Source organism: Cyprinus carpio, chromosome B7, assembly GCF_018340385.1.
Source record: "Cyprinus carpio isolate SPL01 chromosome B7, ASM1834038v1, whole genome shotgun sequence".
Classification (NCBI taxonomy): domain Eukaryota; kingdom Metazoa; phylum Chordata; class Actinopteri; order Cypriniformes; family Cyprinidae; genus Cyprinus; species Cyprinus carpio.
This window is the reverse complement of record NC_056603.1, coordinates 46,430,906-46,438,373: the sequence shown is the minus strand read 5'-3', so window position 1 is coordinate 46,438,373 and position 7,468 is coordinate 46,430,906. Positions and strand designations below refer to the sequence as shown.

Here is a 7,468-nt window from a genome sequence, read left to right as displayed (position 1 = left end):
ACGCTGACACATAATATAGGCCAGTGGTGGTTCTCAAACCTGTCCTGAGGGATCCCTAGCCCTGCACATTTTGTATGTCTCCCTTATCTAACACACCTGAGTCAACTCATCAGCTCGTTAGTAGAGACTGCAAGACATGCATTGGGTGTGTTAGATAAGGGAGACATACAAAATGTGCAGGGCTAGGGATCCCCCAGGACAGGTTTGAGAACCCCTGACATAGGCTACCACACATTTCTGAATTCTGTCATCTCTCCGTGCTGAACTGTTTAACTGTTTTATATTGTGCTTCCAGGAATATAAAAAGATGCAAATAGTTTCTATGCTAAAGAAATATGTTACCCATGAAATAGAAATGTAAATGTATTTGAATATCCCAGCAGTTGTGTTATTGTGCGCTGTGCTTGGGTTGACTTGACATGAATCCTGCAGAATCCGTCGCTGGAGGCGTATCAAGCTGCAACATGCAGAAGAGTGGAGAGAAACGGTGTTTTACTGATTCAGAGACCGAGAAAGAGACATTTTTGCAAATTGAGCTAATTACCAACATTATTATATTTTGTCATGTTATTTGAATTGTAACTGACTTTACCTCAAGCCTGGGCATTTGTCCCACATGTCCACAGCGGTGTAGCAGAGGCGCGGTTGGCGTGGCCCGCCGCAGGTAGGCGTGGAGAGTCGCGCGCCTAGACTCGAAATCCGGAACGACCGCTGGATGGAAAGAAACTACAGCATGAAGACAAGCGTTTTCAAACTAAGCAGACAGTGGCAACTTCTCGTCAGAACTTTACAGCGACATTTTGACAGCAAGAAGGGTGGTTACAGTTTGAGGTAGGCTACGTTTCGAGAAAAGAACCTTAACAACAAGATTTCGCTTTGAGCGCTTCACTTTCGTTCATGGCGTTATGTTATTGTACTTATATTGTCATACATCAGTTTACTTAGCTAAAACAGACTAACTGGGATACAATCTTTTGTTTTGTACTGCGTTTTATCCAGACACTCCTTGAGTAAACACTCCCTCAACTTGTTAATATTGCACTCTTTCATAAAAAAAAAAAACTAAATCATAAAAAATGTGCCAAAGCAATGTTTTTTTTTTTAAATAAGTGTTGAAGTATAACAAGCACGAGAGCAGTGATGTGTGAACTGGATTTGGTGACACTACAGCGTGTTACTGTGAAGTTATTGAGTATTTTATTAGACACGTTTCGCACTTTGCAGACGGTCCCTTCGGACTCAGACGCCAGCGCATTGAGATCAATGTGTTTTGTACAGAGTGGAGGAATGCTTGTTTTGATGAAAACTCGCGTGTAGCTCGTTTTCTACATCACTACAAAAGAAAAGAGGCGTCAATTGTGTAGTAAAAACGTTTTGGCCGTGATTTATTGATCCGGAAAAGTCGAATCTTTGAATATCTTGCCCACTTTACCGAGCTCTCATTCACTCGGGCTGTCAAAACAAAAAAAGTGGCAAAAGTTAAAGAAACGCACTCTTTCACTAAGCGCAGAGTTCTCACTTATCCTCTACAAAGTTTTCATGCAAAATAAATGTTTCTGCAATACTGATAACATTTATCATAAAAGATAGCCTAACAAATAGGCTACATGTTGGCGGAAAAAGATTTACTTTGTTGTTTAAGTCTGTGCTGCTTTTAAAACTTTTTACGTAGGCTGTTTTTTACAAAAACAAATAATAGACAGCTTTATGCTGTTTATCATGTGCCATGCTGAAGATTTGATTATATTGTGACACCGGATATATTTATGTTGTGAAACATTTCTAATAGCTGGACTTTGCTCTTTAGTGGTGGATTTTTATGGGAGAGAAATGCTTAGTATATGACTCAAGAGTAAAATGGGGACAACAGAGAAGCCATGCAAAATATCTTCAAGTGAAACTCCTGTCATTATTTACTCACCCTCATAATGACTTTCTTCTGAGGAACAGAAAAGGAGATGTTAGGCGGAATGACAGTCTCAGTCACCATTCGCTTTCATAGACTGTCGTTCTGCCTTACATCCCTTTTTGGGTTTCACAGAATGACATGAGGGTAAAAAAAAATGAATTTAGGGTAAGCTGCTCCTTTAAGCACATTCTTTGTGTACATTCTTTACACTACAATCACTGTGGTTTACAGTGGAAGTCAGGCACGGGCCTACATGCTTATGCTTGTTATGAAGACAAGAAGATAGCATTGCAACATTTTTTGTAGGGTGAAGAGGAACATTTGTGTAGAACATAACCACATCCAAATGAATGCAGTTTGCAACAATGTTTAGGAAAAGTCTATCTGACAGATTAGCGTTCATGGGTTTTGTGAATCATTTTGGGTGTTCCAGTCCATTTAGAGTAACATTTTCTACTTGAAATGATGAGCAATTGATTAACCTGTCTGTACTGGTGGCATGAAGTTCAAATGTGCAAAGATTTCAAGGCTTTGAAATTATGATATTCTCATGAACTGCGTATGACCAACAATATGCAAAATAACAGAAATGGATAATTCTGTGAATGCATACATAAGAACAAATGTGATTTATGGTTTTTGTTGATTTGCTGTGTGTTGATTTACCTTGGATAGTTATTTTTCCATTGTTTTCGGAGATGAAAGCATGTCATACAGCCTGGATAATCTAAATAATTTGCCTGCTTCTGCCAAGTGACAGATGAATTTTCAGCCGAAATAACAGAACTGGTCTGAACTGGTAAAACTCAGATGCATGTCAGTGCAGGTTTAGAGGTTGTGAAAGCATTGGTTTGTGCCAATGCTGTGATGTTTTAGCCAGTTACCCAGACACAGATTTTCAGATCTGAAAAATCTGATTTGTTAAACAAGGCTTAAACTGATCTGAACAAAAGCAGCCCTTTATGCTCGTTAAACAATACCTTGCAGTTAGTCTGGTAGAGTTACTTTAATTATTTAGGTACACATGAACTGTTTTTATTGAAGTAGCCTATATTTAGTAACCTGATCTAATGAATTACTGTATTGCAGTAAATGGAATCTAATTTCCATCTTATTACTTTTTGGATTTCTTTTCTTGTTGAGGTTTTTATATCCAAATAAGGATAAGGACATTTTTACATAAGTTTCAATAATAAATTGTGAAATGTGCCTCATATTATCATTGGTTTATCTTGGGATAGCTCAAAAGTCTTTATTACAACCTCACAAAATAAAAGTTTGGTCTAACTTGAAGAAATTATGATAGAAATATATTACTGTTGTACAGAAGAATGTACTTCTCAATTTAAGTAGTGATAACAACAACAACAATAATAATACAATCTATAAAACAATATCACACAATTTTATCAGTGTTCATCACTGTAAACTTCTGTTGTGCAGCACTTTGTTTGCCAAAAAAATACAAATTTCAGTTTATTGCATTGAATTAAAATGTTAACGTTTTATGTATTTATTCGATTACTGTCATATTTTATAATACATTTGTATGGAATTATAAAACAAAGAAACCAGAAAAAAATAAAACATAATTTCTGGAAAATTAAACACAGTTCATAGGGCAGTATTATTGTGATATGTAATAATTTATTACATTGTTAAAGTTTTATGCATTTAATTAAATAGAAATATCTTTTGATTATTAAAACTTACCTGCCATTGCAGCACGGCCTACAACAACTCTGACAGCTCCTAAAATATCCATATTAATATCTGCAGCCTATTCTGTAACTTAAAGCGGTCCTATTATGCTCTTTTACATAGTCTTGATTTTGTTTTGGGGGTGTACGAGAACAGGCTCTCATACTAGGTAGTTCAAAAAACACATTATTTTTCACATATTTTACATTATTACAACACATCTCTCCCCAGTCTAGCATGATCGGCTCGAATAGTTCCTGTATCAAATGAAGACCCGCCTTCTGGAATACGAGATGGGCTGTGATTGGTTAGCTGGGCCAGCGTGTGTTGTGATTGGCTCCACTCGGCACCTGATCTGGAAATGTCATGCCCCTTACCATACCGGCCTGCTGCGAGCTTCACTGTAAATATTATGTGAAAATCAAATCAATTTGAGCATGATTTAAACCCGGGGAAGTCGTGGCCTAATGGTTAGTGAGTTTGACTCCTAATCCTTGGGTTGTGGGTCCGAGTCTCGGGCTGGCAATACCACTGAGGTGCCCTTGAGCAAGGCACCAAACCCCCAACTGCTCCCCAGGTGCCGCAGCATAAATGGCTGCCCAGTGCCCACTGCTCCGGGTGTGTGTTCACAGTGTGTGTGTGTGTTCACTGCTGTGTGTGTGCACTTTGGATGGGTTAAATGCAGAGCACAAATTCTAAATATGGGTCACCATACTTGGCTGTATGTCACGTCACTTGTAACCACTGTAAGTTCGCCTGCCTTGGGAAAGCTAGTGTTTCTCCGACATAGTGATAACACTCATTGCCTTCTCTAGTGCAGCTCAACCAGGTCTTGTCCCATTCATTGATATTTGTGATATCACAGATCCCAGAATATATGCATTGTAGTCCAAACGAGCCGTTCATTGTAGTTTTTCCTTTTTGAATTGGAGTTTGAGCTTTGTAACTTTGCAGATCTTTTTTTTATGCTCAAACAGCAACATTACAGACTAACTAATGTTCAAAAAGTGAAAAATCATAATAGCACCCCTTTAAGCTATTTCTCATTCTGAAAATTATAAGCTTAAAAGCAAAGGACCATGTAACAATGTGAACACGCAAGCTATGCTGTCTTGTCGTTAACATCTATTGTTATATTTATCTGGATTTAAAACATTTTGACAAAGAACAGATATGAATTTAATATTATCAGAATATCTTCCCAGTATACAGAATCCGTTTATATTTTTAAGAAGCAAGAGAAAGACTGATCCTAATGTAAGTATGCTAATGTGCTAATGACATGTTGAGGGAATCTTGATATTATAGATATACTTAGACACTTGTCCAGGATTGATAAAATGACTAGAGAAATTATCGAAAAAAAAAAGTGTTGCAGTTCTCAGACATAACAGTTGATCGTACACCATGTATGCAATGCATCAAAAGATAATAGAAGCCAATAATCATTAATTCTGTCTACACTGGATGTGGTGCGACACAACAAAATTGTATATATATATACGTTTACAATATATATATACAATGAGTTTAAAAGCAAAATACCACAAGACTTTGGTTTTACACAGAGTATGTATATATTATATCTTTGAGACTGGTGTTGTTGTTTTAGCTAAATGAAGAAGTATTGCTGAGAAAAGGAGAAGCCGAGAACACCATAGAGTACTGAAAGAACTCTTTAAATGCTGTGGAAATAATATTCACAACACTGATAAAGTTTACTGTCACTCTATTTTAAACATCTCTGCAGTGGAAGAACAAGTTGAAATGAAACTGTTAATTGATTTTTAATGAGGAATGCAGATTAGGGTTTCAAAGGGGATTTTACTCATTGTCATTATCTTTCTTGTCATGGGAATAATGTCAAAAACCCATATCATCCTGAAATGTGCTTTATTTTTATTAAGTGTTTAATATATACAATTCATATTAAAATAAAGCAGCTAAAACCAGAACATAGCTCAGTGAAATACCATTGTCTTGTTTGGATTAATAAACATGGTTATCTTGTGCATAATTTGGTTTTGAAAGACAGCTGCAGTCATTTTCCATAACCAAAGGGACTACCTGAAATTTACAGGAGTGAGAAGCAAATTTTGAGAGTGAATTCATTTGATAAATGCTATATGAACAGATCACAATGGACAGATAGTCATTTATCATGCCTTTGCACCTGTCAACCTTCCTTCACACATTTATCCTGTGATTATACAAACTATTTCTAACATGGCAGAAAATGGATCTACTTTGTGAGTGGGACAAAAAGGGTTTGAGCAGTGGATGGCTAGTTATCTGATTATACAGACACAATCCAATCTATTTTTGTCTGCTGTATCATGTGCAGAACTATTTGAGGGTGACTTTTGCAAAGTGATGGTCAGTTACAGTAGCTGGTTGTGTTGAGATTTGAGGATGGCATGCTTATTCTTTTCATACATTTCAGAATGGAATAACAAAATACACTGGTGCTTAGCCATTCAGAGATCTAGAAGCTAGCAAAATAACAGAGATCTATCCATGATACTATGAAATGAGTGAAGCAGAAACAAAGATGATATGTAAAGCCTTCTTGTTGTTCTTCGGATCAGTGCTTTTGCAGTTCATTCTGAACAAGATGCAGAAGATTTATTGTTTTTTAGAGAACCTTTAAAAATAACAACAATAATCAATTCTGCTTCCAACAAAGTGTTCTTGCATCGTCTTTGTATAGAACTTTGTATAGAATTTCAAAAGTTATACATTTTAAAATACACCCTTTTATGAGTAACGTAAGGTCTAAATCTACATACAGTATAAATACTCAGATTCAGCTTTTGAAGCAATAAACCAAATGTTTTATATTTAGGGTTTTATATTTATAACCACTATCTACATCTCATTCCCATCCTGATTTTATTGTAAAAAATAAAATAATTAGCAGAAAATAGCTGGTAACTATAAACAGAACTGGTTTTTGTTGTAATTGCCTTATTGTTCAAAATGTTGCACCAAATAGAAGAGTACAGAGACGAGAGCTGAGCCTGGATTTTTTCTCTGCTATTCACTGTTGCTTAGCAAAATGTCTATTTGTGTGTGCCACCAAGTCACATTTTTATATAACCGCAGCGTCTATGGGTACATGACTAAAAGTGGCCAGTTGATGCATGCAAATTTTTGTGTAAATTAAATGCTGTTCATTCAAATTAATGTTTATTGCAATAAAGTTTCAAACTTAATATTTGTCTTGGTGTGAACAGACATTAAGCGTTGATTCGTGTTCAGATGACACAACCATGTCACACATCGCACACAAAATTGGAAACTCTTCAGGAGTTTTGAAGACATTGTCGGATTGTTGAATTATACAGGATTTTTGTGAGACGTGTGTTGCATTCTTTAACATTCTGCCTGGAAACAAAGATGCCGTGATGCCAAACCCATTCATGGAAGAAGAAAGCTGTTGTGTTTACAACTGTGACGATGAGGGCTTATTAAAATCAACTAAACACTGTGGAATATTTAAAGTTTGCAGCAGAAATATCTTTAAAATATGTTCAAGAGTTTTACACACCAGTCTGTTATTGTGGGAACATTTCAACGCCCCTATACAATACATGACGCGGCACAAAACTAAACATGATTGGTTGCTTTAACTGTCAGTCATATGGCCTCTTGGGAGGGCCTTGGCCATTCAAAGTGACCAAGGTTCTCAGAACTTCTGCCATCAGTCTGAAGGTCTGGCTATCTAAGACTAATTCTTTGTAGATTCAGACCTTATGCTGCTCATAAAAGGGTGTATTTTATAACTTATGAATCTTTGAAAACTGTTGGTCCAATTCTTGTTATTAACAAACCATTAACTATGACGTTTAACTCAAA

The 7,468-nt window shown here is 36.4% G+C and overlaps 1 protein-coding gene across 1 annotated transcript in view; it reads left to right on the top strand.

Annotated features, from left to right (window-relative positions):
- Positions 1–693: 693 nt before the first annotated feature.
- The window catches only part of LOC122133858 (arf-GAP with Rho-GAP domain, ANK repeat and PH domain-containing protein 2-like), a 69,076-nt gene continuing 62,301 nt past the window's right edge, over positions 694–7,468 (top strand). The window contains 1 exon segment of the mRNA XM_042728871.1: positions 694–831. The gene's annotated coding sequence lies outside the window, so the exon portion shown is untranslated.